General features: G+C 41.4%; 1 pseudogene; it reads left to right on the forward strand.

The window, feature by feature from the left end:
* Nucleotides 1–18: 18 nt before the first annotated feature.
* Nucleotides 19–23275, forward strand: LOC104954543 (THO complex subunit 2-like; annotated as a pseudogene).
* The last annotated feature ends 1114 nt before the right edge of the window (nucleotides 23276–24389 follow it).

Consider the following 24389-nt stretch of genomic DNA (forward strand, 5'->3'; position numbering starts at 1 on the left):
AACAAAGCCCTCAGACAACCCTCAGTGTCCCACCATGCAACACTGAGCTAGCAGCTAACCACCACATTTGACCCTGTGTGTGCCATGAGATGAATTAGACATCCGGGCTGTGTGTATGGAAGATGGCGACACTTATCCTCCCTGGTGAATGGATCAAAAACTGGGAAAAATCTGGAAAACACGAGTTGTGAGTATAGCTCAACTTCAACACAGTGCCAGGGGTTACCGTGGGTTAATAGCAGCTGACTGATATAAACCAACTAATAAAAAATGCGTAGCTAATATTGCAGTTGAGGCCAATCTTCTAAGTGTGGTCTGGGGCTAACAGAAGCGTTAACGTTAGCAAGCTACAAAAAAAACATTTCAAGTGGCTTGCTAACGTATATCCACGTCGTTATTTGGAAAATATTCGGATATTCTAAATATTTGCAACTAGACGGTAAATACCCTTTTCTTGAAATTTAACTAGCTAACGTTACCTGCATGCTAGCAATTTTGCTAGCTTACGCTCTTGATTTGTAAACACTGGCTACCAACGCTAAGCTAGTTAGCACCAATGTAGCACACTCCCCAACTGCTTCGATAGATTCAGGATTTGTAATTGCATTGCATTTGATGCCAACAGTCATGTAGTTACTTGGCGTAATTTCCCAACACACAACAGAGAACAGGTGGCGGATAAACACTTTATAGCCATATAGAGTTGTGCACAGTAATGTTGAAGTAATCAAGTGGAGGGAAACGACTAATCTTGACATAACGCTATAGCAGTTAGCGAGCGTTAGCTGCAACATTAGCAACGGTGTCTGATGTCTTGTTGGATGTTGTTTTGCATATGCATGGCAGCATGAAAACTAAATATGCCATTTCATGTTTTTATTCGAACTTATGTTCAGAAAGACTCAAACTTAACCTTGTTAGCTAACGTTTACTTTAATATAGATAATTGTGTACCCCATCAGTTAGCTTACGTATTGACCATGGTATGACGTTAGTTAACTCAAATCTCGATACAAAGTTATGCAATTTGTGCTAACTATCAGCCAGCATTAACTTTATGGACACAGCGGGAAAACCACCAACCCATCCTAAGGCAGCACCATGGATGCTCGCCCTAACAACACCTGGCAATCAAAACTTATGAGAAAATTGTCCTGTGATGATTGTATGATATGATTGTGTTATAAGGGAAAATGTCGCCCCTAAAGACTCTCTATTTTTCTTGAGCTAATCTTTAATGTAAAGGCGGAGACACTAAAGGTGCCTATCCACAGTGCAACCTACTATAAGTTGTAGGCCTTGAATCTTACAGTAGGGCCTGCAGTAGGATGCACCAACTCAAACTACTCAATTGTTAGTCGTGTATCTAACAATTGTGTATTTAGCAATTCATTTTTGATACTTTATTGAGATATGCAACAAATAATCAATTGTAAAACATACGAATTGAGATGTACAATATTCTCCCTCATGCACATTCTCATCTGCTGGGCAGAGCTGAGATGCACCTGTAAAGTAATCCAGTAGCCACAAAACATGCTTAATAAATGTTATGTTGAGGAAATACTTTTTACCTTCATATAAAACTATTAAATAATTTCACAATAAGTGTGTGTCTATTTGAGCACCTCTGTTTTAAATCCTCAAGTTGGAGGGTCATGGTTAAAGGTCCCATGTCAGCAAAGCTCCACGGACTCCCTATCACTTGAAGGATGTCACCCTATTCCTACCATCATTATTGCAGGAGGCCAGTGGAAGGCCATTTTCCATATGCTGATTAAAGAAGGGTCACATTGTTTATTTTTTTAACAACTATTTTCCAAGTTAAATTGTGTTTTTTTTTTTTTTTATCACAACCATTCTAACAATATAGTGATATTAATCATTAGTGATATTAATCATTAGTGCTATTTAATCATTGTGATTACCAGAGTCAAAGTCTGTTGTACCTTTTTACCTAAAGAGGTTAAAATGACTTCACATGCATATGAACTGCTCTGTTTGACCTCAGGTTCCTGACACACAGCTGTCAGTTTGGTGTTGTTGAGCATCTCAGACAGGGCGATACATGAATAGTAGATCTCTAGCAGCATTAGTTTTTTCTGCATTTTTTTTTTATCTGATCATTGGCCTTCTTTGCTAGTTTGAGGCTTTGAGTATTATCTTTTCAGGAATTCATTTAATATGCTAAGAAAAAGAAATGTTAAAAGTTTAATTATATACATTGTGTTAACTAAAGGAAGATTCAATGGCTATGGTTTTTCATGTCTGTGTTATCTAACTGACCAGAATTTTTCATTGTTCTTTCATAGTGTACAACTCTGCAAAGGCCTTACAGAGAAAACAGACCATGGAAGTGAGGTTAGAGGTAAGTTGACATTTGAAAATGACCTCAATTCTGTAACACACTTGTTTTTAGTTTGTCTTTCAATGTATCTTAACGTCCCTGTTTTAAAGACACTTATGGAAATGGTGGTACTTTGATTTGGAAAACAAATAATTTAAACAAATGCGTTTAAGTTAAACATAAAATATATAAAAGAAAAGTTGAAATATAACCTTTGTAATAAATGTAAGGTTGGATTGTATATGTTGGAAAAGGCTGTGGTGAAAGTAGATATGTATGGGTCTAATGATGCACAAATATCTGCAATCTGTAAATGAGCACAACTTTGTTCATTATAATCACAGGCCGTTTTTTTGCATCCGAGGGAACCCTTACATCATTTATCACCCTAATTAGGTACAAGTAAATCTCCTATAAAGAATATTCTCTTCCATTAAATAATTATTTATAGCAGTGATAAATGCCTCCAAAAGCTTGGTAGTTTGGCAGTTTTTCCTAAGAACTTTAGTTTCCCTATACATTGCTAATACACAACACATTATTGTTTTATTTTCCAGTTTCTAAAAATACTGTGCTGTTGCAGATACCTTTTAAAAAAAAATATCATTAATATATTGTTATGTCATAGTATAATATTATATTATGCAATTACAGTCAAGCTGTGACTTGCATATTTGTTGTTGTTGAATGACACCACACCACATCTTTGTTCTTGGACAACTATACACTTAAGCGTTAATGCAAACTGGGATGTTTTGGATCATAATGCAGGCATGAAAATGAAGTTGTTTTACAAAGCATTTGTTATGAAAACCTATCTATGACAATGCAAATCTGCTCTCTACTGCCTTTCTGTTAATGGACGATGCTTCAGTGACATTCAAATGTTTTGGCTTGACTTGCAAAGATGAACAAATTCAGCGTCTATTTTTACCTAGCTACAACAGACCTATCCACTTATATTTGATATCAAAGAGTGTTTTCCTGTCAGATCTGTCAGCTCAGTTTAAGATGAACTGTGTGGTCTGTTTCCCCCGCAGACATACAGGCTGCCTTATACGAGCTCTGCTGGCAGGTTGTACAGGGGAACCTGAAGTTGGATCTTGCAACCAGCGTCCTTGGGGAGATGATGGTACAAATGCTTTTTTTGTTTCAGTGTTAAAACAATGTCAAACACACAGAATGATCTACGCTGTTATTTGAAGACACACAGCTTTTCTTCCTTCTTCATATCTTGCTTTTATTCCATCTTAATTATTCCCTGCATGTGTATTATTATTTTTTTCAGGAACTCCGAGATGACATGCCATCAATTTTAGCAGATGTTTTCAGCATACTAGGTAAATCCAGGTTTTTATTTTAAAAATGGAATTATTCTGAAGTACTGCATTACACTTAAGTCTAAAGTAGTATGTATAATAAAAAGCTATTAATGTTGCAAACTTGTCAGACTCGTTTTTAATGTTTTTCTTAATTATATTCTTCACAGATTTAGAGACTAGTGCACTGGAAGAAAAAATCAAACGTGAACATTACACGTCACTTGTGGGAGCATGTTTGGTAAGAATAACATCCAATGTTTTAATATATTTGACACTTCATGCAGACTAGAATACTAGACTACCTGAAAAAAATGGTATGATCAAAATACGAGGGCTTGTATGATTATGCATTTCTCTTCATTGGCACTGTTGCAACACAGTTACACACTGAATGGGTTATAGTTTGACCCAGGTGCGTAATGAGACTGCCTGATTAAATAACAACTAAAACAAATAAATAAGCAACTTGATATCTTTTTATTTCAGTTTTTTGTTCCGGAGGTCATCCTGAAAGAGCGGCTGGATCCAGAAACCCTTGAATCTCTGGGACTTATAAAACAAGCTCATCAGTTCAACCAGAAGATTGTTAAAATCAAGACTAAACTATTGTGAGTCGAGTGCACAATTAAGTACAGATGCAGACATACGTAAATATAAAATGTGCTTTTCAACTTTTTGGTTAAACCTGTGTTTCTTCTCATCAGTTACAAGCAACAGAAGTTTAACTTGCTACGGGAGGAGAACGAGGGCTACGCTAAACTAATCACCGAGCTCGGCCAAGACCTGTCGGGCAGCATCACCAGCCACCTCGTCCTGGAGAGCATCAAGTCCCTCATAGGTATCTGACCTGTCTCTTTCAGGATGACTTACCGTAATTTTCGACGCTGTGGCTTATATAACGGTGCGGCTAATCTATGGATTTTTACAGCTAACGGCCACTAGGGGACCTCCTAAATCTATGGATTTGATAGGTTACAGTCCACCACCTTTAACTCTATGGGCTCTAGGGCCGGTCCGCGCCCCCCACCTTTAAGCGGCGGGCTCCAGCAGGAAAAGAGTGAGACAGGTAGCGCGCAAAAGTAAAAGTGGAACCGAGAGTGGTACGAGAGACAGAACAAGAGCAAGACAGACCGACATTACGAGAGCGAGACACTTTGTCCCCGTACCACTGGTTGAAAACCACTGCTGTAGATCACTGCCGGTACGTGCGCTGGGAGCGCACCGTTTAAGTTTGAAAGTTGAAAAGTTTGTGTGTCTGAAACGCTATGTGATACAGTACAGTTTACACAGCACAGTACATGTTCTGTAGCTACTATTGCACTAAATGGTAACACTTGAATACGTTATGCAAATACGCAACTTGTTTGTTGAAATGTTAATAAATGGGAGCTTCCTCAAACAGCCATCTCTTTCCCGACAATCCCCTCTGTGCACGAACCCTTACATATGGTAATTAAACATTAAAACACCTGCGGCTTATAGTCCAGTGCGGCTTATATATGTACACATCATTCAATTTAGCTGCTGCGCTGATATCAGGTGTGCGCCTTATATCCCGAAAATTACGTAATTGAACTGTGGTTTCCAACTTTGTCTTGATTGCATTTGAATCTTCTTTCCCTCATGATCACTTAGATTTACTTTGACTCCGATATGCAGTTGTGTTGCATGGCGAACCTGTTTTTTCAACAGAGATGTCACTCCTGCCACGAAAAAGCTGATATCCCCCTTATACTTTAGATTTGAGGACTCTGGTCCAGAAACAGAGGACAGAAGAATACCTGTTTTTCCTTTTTGAAGCCCACGTGAACCTCACGGTTTCTAGAGATGTTAAGATTCACCGATCGCATCGTGCAAACTTGGCAATAAACGTTCAAGTGGCGAGTGCACAGTTAAATACTCAGTGAGGTGTTCTGTCAGTGAGAGTGGTGTTTCCTTTACAGCAGCCTGTGACGGCCAAGTCATAGTTAAACGTCTTCCTTACGTAAGCAGTTATGATAGAGCTGCCTGCTGAAGGTTACTTCTTCTCTATTTTCCTTATAGAAACCACTGCTTTCTGCTCACTGGTGAGCTTAGCGATGGATGAGTGTTAAGCATCATCAGGCTGGCAGCTGGTATGGGCATTGCACTATGGTAGTCTTATTTGCATATTGTTAATCAGGGGCAATGGCACCTTAATTATTTTCAACTGGAGGTGTTATACAATTGTAGCTGTACTCTGGAGAGTTTTTTAAGGTGAAGAAAGGGGAAAAAGCCTGTGGGATGCGCAGTACTAGTAGAGAGTAATCAAATATGTAAAGCAACTGTTCTTGCTTTAATGTATGATTTGCTGCATATAAGGGGGGGAATAAACCAAGAATCCTCTGTCGTTACCATCATTGAAGTATCATATTCTTTGCATCGTGTGAATCGCATCGTACTCGCCCCGAAATCGCATAATGTTGAATCAAATCGTAATCGAAGCAAGTATCGCAAAGGGGTGTATCGGTATCGTATCGGCAATCGCATCGCCTGGTCCTTTGAATGTATCGTATCGTGGCACACGTATCGAGATGCGCATCCATAGGCCTCAGTGATGGGATGCATCCTTGCTGTTTTCCTGACGGATCCTGTTTTTTTCCCTGCAGGATGTTTCAAACCTGGACCCTGAGATCGTGTCGCTTGGACATGAATCCTATAGAGGTGTACGAGAGCCGATCTGACCAGGATGAGTTTTCCTGTCTCTCATCCAAGTCCTACAGTGTGTGAGCCACTGACCCCTTTGCCACATCCTGGGCTTCAAGTTCAAATTTTACCAGGTAAGAATTACAAGAATGTTTAATAAGATGTGCTGTGCTCTACGGGCTATGAATGTGCTCAATAGCATAAAATGTCTCATAATTTTATTTTCTCGTCTCTTTTGTCCTTTAAAACAATGTCAAACAATAATAATCATTTCATTAGTCCCAATTTCTTTAAAAAAACTTTAATTAGATTTCTAATGGTAATAATGAATTATATTTTGTCTTTATTTCAGGAGCCCAATGAGGAAACCCCAAAGTCCACTTTATCACACTTGCTGCTGCTCTGCTTCACCATAACCTGATAGAGTCGCACCAACTGAATAGAGGCTGGGGAAGATTCTTCTACGTACATGTAAGAAGAGGAGCAGATCTATAGTTTTTATATATTAGACTCATTGTTTTTTTACTTAAAATATTTGGTCTTTCGTTGCCTCTCTTTCATTCCGTAGCTTATGCAGTAGGATGCCACCATCGTAGAGGAACACCAAACGGGATACTTCACAGAGGCCAAACAGATTGCCCGCAGCTGGTCATGGTGTGTTGCCCTCGAGAAAAGTGAAGACAAAGACAGAGAGAAAGAAAAGGAGGAGGAGAAGAATGACAAGGTATCAAGCATGTGAAAATACTAAGCCTGGATTCTGGAGGAATGGTGGATATGTAAACGTGGCTCTGCTGTGACTGCATTAATTAATCCTTGGGACATTAAAAAGTACACAAGGCACCTCGTTGCTGCCTCTTTTTCTGCTGCTCACAGCCGCCCTGATACCCAGAACCGTCCTGCTTGAGCGCTTTATACGGATGGAGACTGGCACCACACACGCCAGAGTATTACTGGAACCAGATGCCGTCCTTCTACGCTACTATCTCACAAAGCCATCGCGCTGGCACTCTGGCGCAGCTTGTGCACCTGACTGGACCCTCCTTACAAGGAGGTACTGACTTTATATTTCACCTTCTGAGCGAGTAAACGTGTTTTGTCTGACCAGAAACGCAGCCAATTACCTCTGTCACTAGCTGGAGCTTTCCACTTCTACCAAGTGCCACATTTTATGAATGCAAATAAAGAAAGCCTCAAAAAGAAAATGCAGGCTCTACAAACAGGTCTGTTCTTCGCAGATCGGGCCTGCCTAAGGGGCAAAGGCGGCGTGTAATTCAACCCACTGAGGAAACAAGCGGGCCCTCGGCCTGCAGAGAACTTCGAGGAGCTGCGCAGGACACATTCAGCATGATGTGCCTACCTGGGCCCGCACCCTCTCCCACGACGCTATCCCTCTTTCGCCAAGATCGTGCGTCTGCGGCAAAGGCTTCATGAAGGAGTACATAGTGTCACCCACAAAAATGTTACATCTGCACTCAAGCATACATCCTTTTTTCCAAAACTCATTTCTGTGTTGTTTTCTCCCAGTACCAAATTGAAAACAGACCTGATGCCCGGAGAAAATGGAGGTTGAAAACCAATATCTGACTAACGGCTGCTCATAAAAGAGAACTGTAGACCCTACGCATATAAGTATATGCACACTGGATGTGACAGGTGGGTCATTTTGACTTCGGACCCAATTCATGTTGACTTTTTGCCCTTTTGCAGGAAACTCTATTGATTGTTTCCTGTGCATTGCAGACCAGGTGCTACTCCCTTCTCTTTCTCTGATGGAGCGTAATGGGCTTGCATGTCTGGAGGAAGTGTGGGGTCCTCCTTCCAAACTCATTCCCTACGCAGCACAGGTGAGAACACACACACACACCACAAACACAGCACACACACAACACACACACACGGCACACACACACACAGCACACACAGACAAACACACAACAGCACACACACCACACACAAACACACACACACAAGCACACCACACACACACACACCACACACACACACACACACACACCACACACACACACACACACACACCACACACACACACACAGCAGTCTCACTCTGGGCATGTGGCTCTGTTTACCATAAGGCCTGTCGGATAGTAATACCTCAGGCAACGCTCCAAGGATGCTGTTTACTAGCGGCAAGGAGTAGGGCACACAATCACACTGAGCTCATCAGTGCCGCGCTTCATTACTGAAATGTGTGTGTNTAGCCCCGTCCACGAGTAACGTTTCCACGTCAGGTGTTATGTATGCTAGCAGCAACACACAGAGTTAACTCAGTTATAAAAACATAGGTTAATGATTAGAGTTAACTGAGTTATTTATTTTGTTAAAGTTTCAGCTATTCTGTTTACAGTTCTGTCATCACATTATTTAATATGATTTGTTAAAACATTGTTGTTTCTTTTGATGTGAAATATTATGCATTTAATTAAAATAAAAAGCAATGTTAGTTTTGTTCACAATTTGTTTAGTTAGTTTACCTTATTTCATGTCAAAAGAACCGTTAATACTATCGTTAAAAGGACCGGATCGATAAGCAGTATCGATATAAGTAGTAGTACAGTTAAAACCTTAACGATCCGAATAATCGATTCATTGTTTCATTAATCGATAGATTAATCGATTATCAAATTAGTCGTTTGTTGCAGCCCTAGTGGATTGGTCAATTTGGACCAATCAGCGGGGGCTTAACGTAACGGCTCCACGGATTGGCCCATTTAGTTCCGGGTACGTGCTTTCGTAAGCACGTACCCGGAAGAATCAAATGGATGATGACGTTTCACCAACGAGGCGTTTTGGGGAGGTATTTTCTGTTTTAGAGTTTTACTCGCTACAGGGTGTACTTTAAGGGTTTTGACTCTGCAGACCGTTTACATGCATAAAAACCTTCATAACACACAAGGGGACGGGTAATAACCGGAAAAGCATGACATGGGAGCTTTAAGGAGTTTTTTTTTTAACTGACTGCAAATGAGGTGGAAATTAACATGCCAGGTGCCATGAAGAAAGTCTGTGGATTTATTATACTGCAAAGTGCCTTATTCTGAATGCTTTAGAGCCAGGCCTTCTGTTTATTGTGCTTCCTCTATCTTTGCTCAGGTACCGGTTATATGGACAGTGGAAGAATGAGACGTACACAAGCCACCCACTGTTGGTTAAAGTCAAAGCTACGACTGTGGAAAGGGCCAAATACATCATGAAGTAAGTTGTTTTGCAGATCCCAGTGTACCATCATTGATCCATCGTCTGTCTTTGTGTAGCTTCGGTTATCTTCTGCTGTGTCTCCAATCCAAACACGGGGCTGTGTGCTTCCCATTTAGTGTCTGGTTGTTTAAAATATGTAGCTATTAGTTTCCCCAGCTGTCCTGCTCTGTTCAGCAGACCGGTGCTTTACTTGGAAAAGAGAAAGTAAACCTTGAATTTATGGGCCGCCTTTCCTATCCATTCAGTTTGCTGGTCCTCGCATAGTGACACATTTTGGACAATAAATTCAGCTCTCAAAACAACACTATCAGCAGAAATTCGCTATCATCAGTACATCAAGGCCATTTCTTCATTGTTGTTGTTTTCTAGTCCTTCTGTGGGGCAGCCACTGAATTTGCCAGATCATTCTACTTGCAGACAATTTAGCAGCAAATAGCAAAACTATTAGTATCATATTGAAATTCTTAAATAATCTAATTAAATCAAAAGTCACTCAATTGGTTTGACTTGATTGAATAGTAAAGACATGTCTTAATGAACCACCAGACAAAGAGACAGTTTCATCTCCATGAGACCATTAAACACCCAAGCTTGCACTATTAGTAATGTTGTTTTTTAATGTTTATTCTTTTATGTCTTGTAAATTGCTGATGATACTGTTGAGAAACCTGCGATCTAAGTTTTCATACATTACATAATTAGACCCTAATTTTGTATTTGTTAGGACAATAAACCTTTGAATCTTTGAATCTAATGTTTTTTTTCACCATCCCTCCTAAGCTAAGATGTATACAAAATAGCAGTTTAGTCAAACAACACACAGACACAAAAATGTGACTTGCAAACCTGTGTTTCTGTGCTGGTGAAGTTATTATTCTAACACTGTTCTGCCTTTGAAGAAATCAGTGACTTTTATCTTGAACTGACAACCGCAACAGCATTTCCCAATTACTGTGAAGCTCACAGAAGTGACAGTCTTGGCTAACAGCGCTTTCTGCATTGTCTTGTTTTTAATCTCCTGTTTTTCTCCCCAGGCGTTTGACCAAAGAGAATGTGAAACAATCTGGAAGGCAGATTGGAAAGCTGAGCCATAGCAATCCCACCATCCTCTTTGATTATGTGAGTTTATTTTTCTATGACTTGTCTATTTAAGTAGCATTTAGAATAAACAGCATACGAAGACAGCTTTGGCCAGAGACAAATAATCAGTGTTTAACAGCATGTGCTCCGTATAGCTAATGCATTTTCTGGTTATATATCAAGCTGAATGGATCAAAATAAATGACTATAATATTATTATTAAGTGTCCATCAAGGTCCAATTGTATTTGTAGAAGTTCTAAGAAATGCAATTACAATATTGAAGATGCACAAATGAACATTGTTTTAATATAAATAATCTTGGCAAATGCAGAATTCGTAGGACAGTTTAGATTGGTCGATCTTTTTGACCACATCCGCAACCAACTTGAGCAGTTATTCCCAAAACGACTCCCCAGAAATTCTCTTTTCTACCCTGATCTGTGCACATGAACTAAAAGGATGCGCGATGTGTTTGGCCTCTCAGTCACGTAAAGGGATAGTGTCTGTTGTAATGTGTTCCCCTGTAGTTATTGATGTGTTCTCCTCTCCTCTTTCCTGTTATACATCAGATGCTGTCTCAGATCCAATGGTACGACAACCTCATCGTTCCAGTGGTGGACTCCTTGAAATACCTCACATCCCTCAACTACGATGTCTTGGCCTGTATCCTACTCTATGTGTGTGTGTGTGTGTGTGTGTGTGTGTGTGTGTGTGTGTGTGTGTGTGTGTGTGTGTGTGTGTGTGTGTGTGTGTGTGTGTGTGTGTGTGTGTGTGTGTTGGAGGCAGTGGGATGTTAATGTGAAGGTCTTCTTTCCATTTTCGATGTTGTTTTACTTAACTCTGCCTTAAGATTGCATCATTGAGGCTCTGGCTAATCCTGAGAAAGAGAAGATGAAGCACGACGACACCACAATCTCCTCGTGGCTTCAGAGTAAGTGGTTTCACACTTGGCGTCCAGCAGTCACATCATGTATTTGCTTACAAAGGAGAGAATCTGACGTACACCTCTTTGTCTTTTTAACCCAGGCTTGGCAAGTCTGTGTGGAGCCGTGTTCAGAAAATACCCCATTGAGTTGGCTGGCCTTCTTCAGTATGTCACCAATCAGCTGAAAGCAGGGAAGAGGTAAGAAGCTCCAAACGATAAATAACAGGTTGACCGGTTTGCATTGGTGAGTACAAAGTGGTTTTATACACCCCATGCCTGACTATTGCTTCAATACGTCCCTCGTCTTTCTGCAGTTTTGACCTGTTGATTCTGAAAGAGGTGGTGCAGAAAATGGCTGGCATCGAGATCACAGACGAGATGACCTCAGAGCAGTTAGAGGCCATGACCGGAGGAGAGCAACTCAAAGCTGAGGTAAATGGACTCGACTGCAGTTATCATATCTTGATGCAGTCTCCTGAGCAAGATATGTATGACTTACAGTGCTGAACCTTCCATCATTTATGTCTCTGTCAACAGGGTGGCTACTTTGGTCAGATCAGGAACACTAAGAAGTCGTCACAGCGTCTGAAGGATGCGCTGCTGGACCACGAGTTGGCCCTGCCTCTTTGTTTACTCATGGCCCAGCAGCGAAATGGTGTGGTTTTCTTAGAGAGTGGCGAGAAACATCTTAAACTTGTTGGCCACCTCTATGACCAGGTATGCAACCTTCTCTCAATATATTAATGTTGTTTTCTATGTTTTTCTTCCTAAACCATTAAAAGTTGCTGAATTCACGCTCCACCCACCTTGTATCAGAACAATCTCTTTCTCTCCTGATTGTATTCTTTGTATTCCTGCAGTGTCATGACACGTTGGTGCAGTTTGGTGGATTTCTGGCCTCCAACCTGAGCACTGAGGACTACATCAAGCGGGTTCCCTCCATTGACATCCTTTGTAACAAGTTCCACACTCCCCATGACGCTGCCTTCTTCCTGTCTCGACCAATGTACGCCCATCAGATTCTGGTGAGTGAAACACTGCGTCAGAGCCCGGTTGTGCATTTCGTCCCGTTTCTGATATTTCTTCTTAATATTCAACACAATGATCAGGTATACATGTTGGTTCGATTTTAAATGTTGCGCTTCTGATTTGACTTTGACTATTCCACTCCCTAAAAGCTGAAACTATTTCAAATCAAGACAAGCACAAGTTTATTGATTTGGAGAAAATTGAGCCCTCATTTGAAGCTCTCTCCACACAGTCTAAATACGACGAGCTGAAGAAAGCAGAGAAGGGTAACCGGCAGCAGCAGAAGGTCCACAAGTACGTGGCAGCGTGTGAGACGGTGATGACTCCGGTGCATGAGGCCGTAATGTCCCTCCATCCGGCCAGGGTCTGGGACGACATCCGCCCTCAGTTCTACGCCACCTTCTGGTCCCTCACCATGTACGACCTGGCCGTGCCACATTCTGCCTACGACCGCGAGGTCAACAAGCTCAAGGTCCAGATCAAGGCCATCGAGGACAACTCCGAGATAGTGAGTACTTCAGACACAGCTGTTTCTAAAAGGCAACACAAGTCATTCAATGCAAAGGAGTGCAAGATTCAGTGATTGTATAAGAAATGTAAAATATTCTGACAATTAGGGGTGCACCGAATGGGAAATTCTTGGCCGATACCGAAAATAGGAAACAGTTGGCCGAAAGGCCGAAAATGATTAATATATATATATAATGTATACATTTTTTACCAATGCTGTTCAACTACCTGATTATGGAAAAAGACAAGTTTTGCCATAATCATAACTTAAATAATAATCACTATTATGGGTCCATAAAACATTTATTCAGCACTTTTGAATGCATACAGTACATTAATTCCAAGTCAAGTGCATTTTCTTTTCTCTGTAGGATAACTACAACAAAGTGCATTCAGAACAAAGCCAAGGTGCTTTAAAACTGCATAAACATCTAGGCCAGTAGGCCTACAACAAAATAGTGTAAATAAAGACTGTAACAGCCAGGCCTTCAACAACAACAAATGCACCTATAAGTTTGGTAACGTGTTGTTGTGATGACGTAATCAAAAAGTGGCGAGAAGCACGGCACGCGACCATGCTCGCGGCTGGCTCACAGCCAACATGTCTGCCGTTTGGAGATATTTCAAAATATCAGGAAAGAGGCGCGGATTGCGATTTGTAAAACGTGTTCAGCTGACATTTCTCGAGGGGGTGTAACTGCAAAGACTTTCACCACTTCGGGATTACTCCACCACTTGAAATCAAAACACCCGGACAAATATGCGGAGTATGATCAACGTAATCCTGTTCTCTGACATTCGGTGATATTTTTTCGGTGCTAAAACACTTTCGGCCGAAAGGGCCTTTTTAACCATTTTCGGCCGATAATTTTCGGTGGCCGAATATTCGGTGCATCCCTACTGACAATTGTATGTTGCTGTCAATGTATTTATTGTGTGAATATTCTTTCATCCCAACGTAGCCCATGAATAAGAAAAAGAAGGAGAAGGAACGCTGCACCGCCCTGCAGGAGAAACTGCAGGAGGAGGAGAAGAAGCAGCTGGAGCACGTCCAAAGGGTTCTGCACCGCCTCAAGCTGGAGAAAGACAACTGGTTATTGGCCAGTAAGTATTCTGGTTTTGCTGCCAATGACACAATTGATGCATCTTACTCTGCGTATGGACCGTCTTCCACAATACTGTGAAGAAGACGGTCCTTCAATAAGAGCATGATTAGTCTTTGAAGTGCATTTATACACCTTAACACACATTCAGCCATAATTTATTACAATGCGCAGGTCTGGTTCCTCCCGAAAAAAATATACAGCAATTAAATGAATGGTATTTAAAAGAATACTTCACCCACAAAATGACTTTGTTTATCAATCACTCGTGTTACCTTAAATTTGTACAAAAATGTGCTCACTACTTACTGAACACATACATTTTGTTTGTAAACGGATGTTCTGATATAGTTTTGCAATTCATCAAGAATTTTCTCCGTTTTTGTACTCATCATTCACCTTGGAGGCATGCAAGAAAAACAAAGTTTCCAAGAATTCAAAGTAACAAAGGGTGAGTAATTAATGTAAAAATGGTCATTTTGTGGGGGAAGTATTGCTTTAAGCTTCCAGAAGGACAGAACCAATGGCTAAAACATGTGGTTGTGCACAATGTTCATATATTTTACAAGCAAGAGAAGTTCAGTTACAGTCCAGACACAATAAGACTATTAATGTAGTTAAGGGACATCGAGGCAAGGCTGGTCATGTCATTTCCATGATCAAAGTGCCGATGTAGGGGGTGAAACAAATGTCTGAATTTAAATTACCCATCTGTCTCTGTTATTAATACAACTTTAAATTCCTACTGACAGAATCCACAAAGAACGAGACCATAACAAAGTTCCTGCAGCTCTGCCTGTTCCCGCGCTGCATCTTCTCCTCCATCGACGCCGTGTACTGCGCCCGCTTCGTGGAGCTGGTCCACCAGCAGAAGACGCCCAACTTCTGCACCCTCCTGTGCTACGACAGGGTAAGGCGCGCATATATATATCTCCGTCTTACAATGAATGCAACTACAATTCATTTTCAAAGCAGTCTTCCTCAATTAGAAAGGAACAACATATTGACTATGTGGTTAGTAAAAGGACTGTAATCTGTGCAACAGAAGTAGAAGTGTCAATACTCTGATACTCAATATTTAGTGGTTTAACAACCCTAATAAAAGCCTAAAAGGGACCTTCAATAGCTGCTCGATCATTAAGACTATTTGAGTAACATTCAGTCAGACTCCCAAGGAGTGCAGCTCTAGGATATTGAACATCACCTCTTTGAGTTACTATCTGGCAAAATATATGCAGACTTTGTGGCTTTTTTTGTATGCAACTCATTTTAAAGATGTTATTTATACCTTATTTTGAAAGCGTACGCACTACATTGTGTCCCCCTGCAGGTGTTCTCAGCCATCATTTACACTGTGGCCAGCTGTACGGAGAACGAGTCTCACCGCTACGGACGCTTCCTCTGCTGCATGCTAGAGACGGTGACCCGTTGGCATAGCGACCGTGCGATCTATGAGAAGGTGTGCACCTCTTCCTGTTCTCTACACCTGTCACTTGCATGCATTTTCTTTTGCACTTTTCCTGGCCGATTCCAATATTTGGAAAGTCTGCCTATACCTTTTGTTCTTATCTTGACTCATAGTTTGTTTACTAATAAATGGTTTGTATTCTCTTCTGTTATTTTGTTATCAAACCCTGTTTTTGAAGTTACTCTAGGGCTTGTTTTGAAATCCCAAGCTTTATATCTTCATTCATGCTACACAGCTTCTGCCATCACACGGCATGTGTCTAAATCTGATATATCTGACCAGTGGCAGATCTATCGGTGCATCTCTACATGCAGCATTTTGTGCTAAACGAAGAGCTGGGAACTAAGTTGTTTCTTGTTTTTGTGTGATCATAGGAGTGTGTAAACTACCCTGGCTTCCTGACCATCTTCAGAGCTACAGGCTTTGACGGCGGGAACAAAGCAGACCAATTGGATTATGAGAACTTCAGGCATGTGGTGCACAAATGGCACTACATGCTGACTAAAGTGAGCTGCTCTTCCTTTTAAATATTTTTCTTCCATCTAGATATTGGCAGTTGAATTCCTATTGAAGGTGTGTTTTATGTTTAATCATGCCCTCTCTCCATCCAGGCCTCAGTTCACTGCCTGGAGACCGGAGACTACACCCACATCCGGAACATTCTCATCGTGCTCACCAAGATCCTGCCCTGCTACCCCAAAGTCCTGAACCTCGGGCAAGCGCTGGAATGCCGAGTCCACAAGATCTGCCTCGAGGAGAAGGACAAGAGGCCAGACCTCTATGCCTTAGCAATGGGGTAACACAGCGCTGTGTGCTGTTCAGCTCTCTGCGGAGCACTCTCTTTACTTTCTCTTTACTTCTTGAAGTTTTGTTAAAGATATCTATCCGGAGCCCTATGAGAGGATAGTGGTGACTGTGGCAAATGTTTGAGTTTCATTATGTTAAGGGGTGGTCAGACAGTCTGTTGAAGTTTTTAACAATTAACAAGATGGCTGCCTGTGTGTTATATTTGTGTCTCTAGAGTGGACATGTTAGACAATTTTTCTACAGTCTATAGTTCAGCCTTTGAGTTTCGATCAACCGTTATACGGCAAGCCACTGCAAATCAGTATTACTTCATATTCTTAGATCTTTATTACATAGATACTGATCACGATGGGGGGCCGGGCTTCATTTACTGATTATCCTTGTCTCTTTTAAAAAGGGTATCTTTTTTTATGTGTCAACTTTTGTGTGTGCATTGTGCAAACCCTTTATGCATCTTGCAGTTATTCAGGTCGCTTGAAAAGCCACAAGGCGCACATGGTCCCTGAGAACGAGTTTCACCACAAGGAGCAGCCGGCGCGCAGTGCCACCCCCGCCAGCCTGCAGAACGGCCCCGGCAGCACGGGCAAGCCCGTCAGCGGGACCAGCAAGACCGATGAGGGGACGTCAGAGGAGGGTGGTGAGTGACCAGAACATGGATGCAGCACATAACCATTGAATGAATTCACTAATAAGGGACCAGATAGTATTCGTGCCACCATTCCTAATAAGCATGCCAGTAAAATGAATAGCCTGTGTGCTCATACAGTTGTTGATTTGATTCTGTGCAGATCGGGGCAAGGATAAAGCTCAGGGCACAACAAAGCCAGTGAACAAAGCCAACAGTGCAGCAGCCAAAGTGACCACCAGCAACGGGAACGGTGCTCTCAACAGGTAGTCATCCCAAGAGCTGCTTTCACACTTAACTACCACAATTTGTGTTTCTAAAAAGCATCAAACATACATTCGATCAGTCTGTTTATAATACTATATTAGGATCAGCAGAGTCTTGTATGCAACCTTTCGAATGATGCATTTTGAACATTCATCCCTTTGCAGCACCAAAGCTGTCAAAGAACGGGACGACAAAGAGAAGAGCGGCAAGGAGAAAAAGGAGAAAAAGGAAAAGACAGCAGGCAGCACTCCTGAGACTAAGGCAGAGAGCCGTCGGGAGAAGCTGAGAGACGAGAGGCCAGGGAAGGAGGAGCGACCAGCACGTGAGGGTAAGGAAAAGACCCCCAAGGCAGACAGGGAGAAAGTGAAGGCCGAGGAGAAGAGCAGCAAAGACGACAAGGCCAAAGCCGGCAACGGGGAGCCTGCGGAGCCATCCAGGGAGCGAGACGCCACCAAGGAGTCCAAGAGCAAGGAGAAAGGAGAGCGGAGCGCTGTGACCGCGACCATCAAGTCACCGATTCCCAGATCAGAGTCAGCCGAATCTGAGAGGGGTAAGGGGCCTCGCTGGTTGTCAGTCCACACCTTTAACCCCTGTTGGACACTGTTGTTTTCTGTTGTGATACGACATAGAGTCTGATGCTCTGTCATCTCTTCACATTTCAATCTGACCATGTACTCGCCCCCTACATCACTTCTGTCTGTCGCTGCTTTTTGTTAATGTTGAACGTGCAGCCCCATTAAAAACTTTGTTTTTGTCTTTCTAGATCACAAAAGACGAAAGCTCGACAGTCACTCTTCTCCGTCCCACTCCTCGTCTGTTAAGGTTAGTATGGCTTGAGGAAGGCTGTGCCAGTTTCTTCTCTATCTGCCGGAGCGTTCCCTGCCGTTGCACATTCCAGCAGCCCCTGAAGATCACCGAGGAGAGTTGTCATGCAGGCATCGCATCTGGAACCCCAACCAAATCCATGGGAGTTGGAAAGCATTCCATGGACATCAGCATAATATTTTGCAGAATTGGGAGAAAAAACCCCTCAAAGACTTAGCCAAGAGAATATTGTGTATATAGAGTATTTTCACATTGAAATATTTATCTATTTTTATATTAATGAAAGCAGTCAGTGTGCCTTGGGAAGAAAGAAGTTTTCTACGTGTTTCTATATTCCTTGTGGATTTTTTTTTTGCTTTTTGAGAATAATATCCTGAAGTAAAATGGCTTGCCAAATGAAGAGCTCTTTCTCCAGTGGCTGCTTTTTTCGTGGTTTTTTTTAACATCAGAAGCAGAGTTTTACTACTTGAAATTGTGCCCAAGATTTCCCCCCCGTTTTTGCGAGCTGAGAAGATATCCTGGTTAAAGAGATGTAAAGTGTTTTACTATTGCCGTCGAAGTCCCTGGGTCCTGCGCAGAGTCGAAAGGTGTCCAGCAGTCAGCTGATCGTCGGTCCCCCGTCTGTCCGTTTGTTAAAACGGCCTGCATGCTGCCGCTTCACGTCGCACGACGCCCCCCAAGTCAGAGGTGCCGGCCCCCACAACGCTGCCCCCACAGCCTCCAGCCGTCAGCAGCAACAGTCGCACTACCTCCTGGCAAGCCACCAGCTGCTGAGATCAACTGAGAAAATGAATGTCGCAGTTTTGAATGAGCCAAAAATGCAGCTGAAAGTAAGCCTGCCCCTACAGAGAGAGAGAGAGAGAGAGAGAGAGTGTGAGGGAAAGAGCGGGTGAAGCCTGAAGCGTCTGGAGCGTTGCCCAATCCGCTGGGAGCTTGTGATGATAGGTCTTTATTGTACCCTTCTACCAGAGAAATAGGCCCTGTGTCTTATCCATTCCTGAACTGTAAGTGACAGCAACAGTTACCTATGTAGGGATGCAGCCAAGCACATAGGAATTAAGTGATTTGTCGCACACACACAGGCACACACACAGGCACACACACACACATTAATCACAGCACTTGCACTTTAGATGTATTGAACACCAGCTGCGCTGTAGACTTCTCTATATGATGCGGTCTGATATCACAGACCTGTCTGTAGTGCTATGGCTAGCAGTAATCTCATACCTGCTCAGGGTTTTCTATTTTAGATATTGACATTCCAGATGTTGAGCTCATGAACTCTCCTTTATGTAATAACCTTGTCAAAGCCTTAGTCCTTGAAGGTCAGAGGTCAAGGGAGAAGTATGCTGTTGGTCCGGCCAACCCCCCCTGCCCCCTTCTTCCAACTCTACTGCTGTCTGACAACCTCCTTCCAAAACCCCCCCACCCCCCCACAGCTCATCTGTCATCTCCATTCATCCCCACAGGACAATAGCAACGAACCCAAGGACTCCACATCCAAGGTTTGCACCCACTCTGCTTGTTCTTTACACTGTCTGTGTTCTGCTGCTGACCAAAAGTAATTTCAAATGTCTTTTCTCCACCTCGTGTTTTTGTATCCCCACTTTTTAAAAAGCACGGTATGGATTGATTCACATGTCAATATAAGCAATTTGTTGGTTGTAAAAACCAAATCAAGTAGTTAAGACTCCCACTTCACTACAAGCAAGCCCTTTCTAATATTACATATTCTCATTTTATTGAGTAGCTTACCTTTTAAGGTTCAAGATGAACTTTGACAGTTCAATAAAGCCAACTTGAACAATACAGAAAAACACCAGTTTTGGGTTTCTTCAGGTTGGTCACAATGTGGAACGTAATAGGGGTTTTGATACTTACAAACAGAAAAGTAAGATTATTTTCTACCAAAAAGACCTAATCTTTAGTAGAGACAGTTCACTTCTCTGAACATCTTTACTTGATTCTGTTGGTCAGTGTCTATGTGAAATATGAATTCATGGTTTATTGTTGGACATTTTAAACTTTAAATCTTACAACATGACAAAAGCATTTCATTTTTCACTGAATGCTCTCCGTTATTATCACAGTCACATTTACTTTATCCCACATCAACATCTTTGCAACACGTTACTAAAACACAAACTGTACAGCTGTCTTTCATTATTTCGTCATTCATTATCATTACCCTGTTTTTTTAAATATAGTATGATACATTATTGACAACTGTGTAAAAATATATTTCAACTTACTATCACCTAGGATATTTAGTTTTGCTGTGAATTGATTTCATCACGTATCCCCTGCTGAGTCCTGTTTCACAATCACAGTGGAATGAATACAATTCTTTATAATTGTTGAATCCTTAGTTTGAACACACGGGCATGTTGTGTTAAGGCGTATGCTTTAACAGCTTTATTTGTCCGATTTCTGTGTGAAACGTTGTCAGCTTAATCAATACTGTGTTTGCAAATGTATTTTAAATCTCGGTAATATATATATGGTAGATATGTGAACGACAATATGTTACCGTTAAATATCTGAAACTGCTCAGATGAAATGGTCACCTTGTTCTTGGTTTGATGCAGGGTGTTTATTTGTAAAACATTAAGATGAAGTGGCACTCTGTATTAATGCACTCCTGACAATATAAAAACTGTTTCATTCTTCTCGTTCTGTTCATATATAATTGCCTCCGCAGCACCACGCCAACTACAACTCAGTATCCCGGTCCAAGAGCAGAGAGAGGGAGACGGAGAAGAAAGAGTCAGACAGCACACAGGGCCGCTCCAAAGAGAAGAAGGAAGAGAAGGAGCGCAAAGAGAGGAAGAGAGTCAGTACTGAACAGCAGCACGGCACCATGGGGACATGTTTTGGGGAAATGTCTTCCTTTGGACCTTTTTCCTCCTTTTTATAATCTTCTAAATCCATTGTTCAGAGAGGATAGCGAGTAACTGTTTCATACAGCCTATGGCCAGGATGTCTTGTCCCCATCACTAATGTCCTGGTGTTTCTCTTTTAGGACCATCTTATCAATGAACGAGAGCCGAGCCTAGAGTCCAAGCGCAGAAAGGACGAGAACGGAACAAGTATGTTTCTTTTTGGACAAACCGGATGTAAACATTCGCCAGGCAAGTTCATTTTAACAAAACTAACTCAATCTTCTCTTCTCAGATTCTTCCAAAAACAGCAAGAGTGAGAGTCCTTCCTGCGACTCCCCGCTTTCCACTGAAAAAGAGAAGACCAAAAGATCCAAATCTTCCAGCAAAGAGAAGACGGACTCTGTGAAACCTGAGCGGACATCCTCCGGAGGCAAAAAGGTGTGTGAAGTACATTATTACTGAAGAACCTGCAGTCCAATCGTCCCTCCTCTAAAAATGAGTCAACGTGCATTCTTATAGCTTTTATTGTTAATGTAAATGAATGCTAATAATTCATGCAGCTTTATTTCCATTACTTCTGTTTTCAATTCATACTTTGTTGTTTTCTTATTTAACAGGAGTCCAGGCACGATAAGGAGAAATCTGAAAAGAAGGAGAAGAGGGACAGCAGCGGGAAAGAAGAGAAAAAGCAATATCCTTAAACGTAAACCGCCATATATATCATTATTGAGAGTTATTTGTTCTGTGTGAATATTTTAAACTTAAAGGTATGGAGTCTTTTAAAATAGTATTTTTGTAACTTCACATGAACTGTGTTTGATGTATATAGCTAGTTGTTTTGAACACAATGTAAACATTTGCGATTGAACATGTGTTATGCACAGCCACTCGGTGTGACACTAAAAGCATCCTGAGCAGTTACTGTCAGAGATGGCATCTCATGCTGAGTAGCATCGGGCAGCCTGCCGAGAGGACTGTGCAGAATCTGTGCACTTGTCCTCGGCCTATAACCATTCAATTTTCCTAATTTGAGCTTTTAACTGGAGGCACAGCTCTGTCTGGCTGTTACCGCAGCCCGTCCTGATCCCACATGCAGTGTGAGGAGAAGCAACCATGTCCCTCAGACTGTTGTTCAGCAGCCTGTGTGCTTAAGGGCTCGACTTAGGTCTAGAACAAAGCTGATTTCTTTCTTTTTTTACCATCAAAAACACATTTCATTCTTTGGATTTATTTCCCTTAACTATCATACTCATAAATCCTCTGACAAGCACAGATAATGTGCACTGATCCATGGAGGTAAGACACATACACCGTCTTTGCACACAGCTCTCAATACGACCCCTCTCCGGTCAGTGTCTCACATTTTCTCTCTCTGATCCCCAGCAGAACTGGAGAAGCTGTTTTTATCTGCGAGGCATCTGCAACACCCCCCCCACCCCGTGCTCTTGTTGGCTCGTACTCTCATTTCTGCCCGTGTTGTTTTGCTGTAAACTCCCAAGTGTTGTTAGCTGTAGTTATTTCAACTTACAGAGCACCTCATTTTGTTTCCATTTCAGTATAAAGTGAACCCACTGAAATGTTTTTGTTTTTATTATTCAGTACGGGCACAATGTGCTGCTCGATCACAATGTTATTATTCTGAGTAGAAACATGGTTACTGTATGGAATGATCTCTGGGTCATGTATTCAATAATCTCATGCTTGAAATATGTGTATTTTTTTGTACGTTGTCAGGCTTTGCTTTTTGCTCGTTTTAATGGAGTTAACATGCTTTCCATACTCACTTACCTCATATCCTTTCGAGATACTTAGATATTTTTTATTTATTTATCTCCAACTTTTAATCCGAGTTAGAACGTAGACGTAAGTGAGGAAAATGATACAAAGGACCAGTTTGTATATTGTGTACAATAATAAAGAGGATAACATGAAATTCACATCATGTTATTTCTTCTTTTCTTTTCTTTTTTGATGTCCCTAAAGTCCTTTTGTGATTTTGTGTTAATCAGGTTTTTACATAATTTATAAAATGCCACTTCGACCTTGATTCAAATGTAGAGTTGTAAAGAAAAATCTGACAAAAACAATTCTGACACTCAGTACTCCAAATGTTTCAAAATGTCTTTTGGAGATTTTATCTGCTGTACTCAATGAGTGTAAGCTTTTTTTTAAAAACAATAAACGATAGTTTTCCTAGTGTGTCCCTTTTGATATTGTCTCCTTCCTTTCCCTTCTTCCTTCCACAAACAGATCATTATCTAAAGAATATTTTTCAGTGGCTGTAATGCCATGAAAACATTCGTGTAGTTTGCCAACAATGTTAACAAAAACAAAAGGGAAAAAGACAACATAAAAATGATATAGTATATTTTGTCAAAAAAAGTTGAAAAATACAACATAGTATAGTACTTTCAAAATGTAACAGGAAACGTAAAGTATAGTATGTCGAAAGAATCTGAAATCAACATAATGGTATGTTGAAAAAATATGTTAAAGTAGGCCTATAGCGTGCCGAAAATTCAGAATGGTATAGTATTTTGAAAAAATCTTAAAAACCGAAGAAGCATAGACTGTCGAACAATATTGATGGAAAAAAACAGTATAGTATGACGAAAAACGTCATTGTATATTTTGTGGAAAATAACAGAAAACTAGACATAGAGTTCTTCGAAAATATCTAAAAAAACAACAATATGTCAAGGATATTAGAAAAAGTCATACTATAGTTTGTTTAAATAATCGGAGAAAAGGATATAGTACGTCCACATTTGAGAGAAAATGTCAGTATGTCAAATTTTTCCCAAAAATAACATGGTATTGTTTGTCGAACATTTCTGAAATGCGACATTGCCTCGTTCACACCGGAGTACTTTTCCCACTTTAGTTCCGATATAGTTCCGAAATGTCGCGTTCACACCAAAAACAGCCGGAACTAAAATTAGTTCATGAGAACCTTTTTACCCCCTTTTCCGTCCCTGCTAGAGAGCAGGGACTCTCATGCTCTCATGCGGCTCTCTTGTGAGAAAAGAGCTATATTTCTGATTGGCTGGGCGGATTGCAAACCACGCCCCGTAAAACAAAAAAAAAGTGTTGTGAAGCCACCATTTTATTATCCTCGCATTAGCATTATTAGCATTAGCCCAGCGCAGAAACGCAGAGAGACTAACTTATGGCAACACAAAATAAAACTTGGGAGCGGTGGAGATGAGGAGGTGTCGGCGTTCTGGCGATTTACTCGGAAGACTTCCAGCAGCTTCTACTGAAGCCAGTCCCCAACTCCGGGGACTTCCGGCCGGGGATTTTGGGCGGCAGTAT

This window comes from Notothenia coriiceps, unplaced genomic scaffold (genome assembly GCF_000735185.1).
Source record: "Notothenia coriiceps isolate Sejong01 unplaced genomic scaffold, NC01 NC01_scaffold00000493, whole genome shotgun sequence".
Taxonomy (NCBI): Eukaryota; Metazoa; Chordata; class Actinopteri; order Perciformes; family Nototheniidae; genus Notothenia; species Notothenia coriiceps.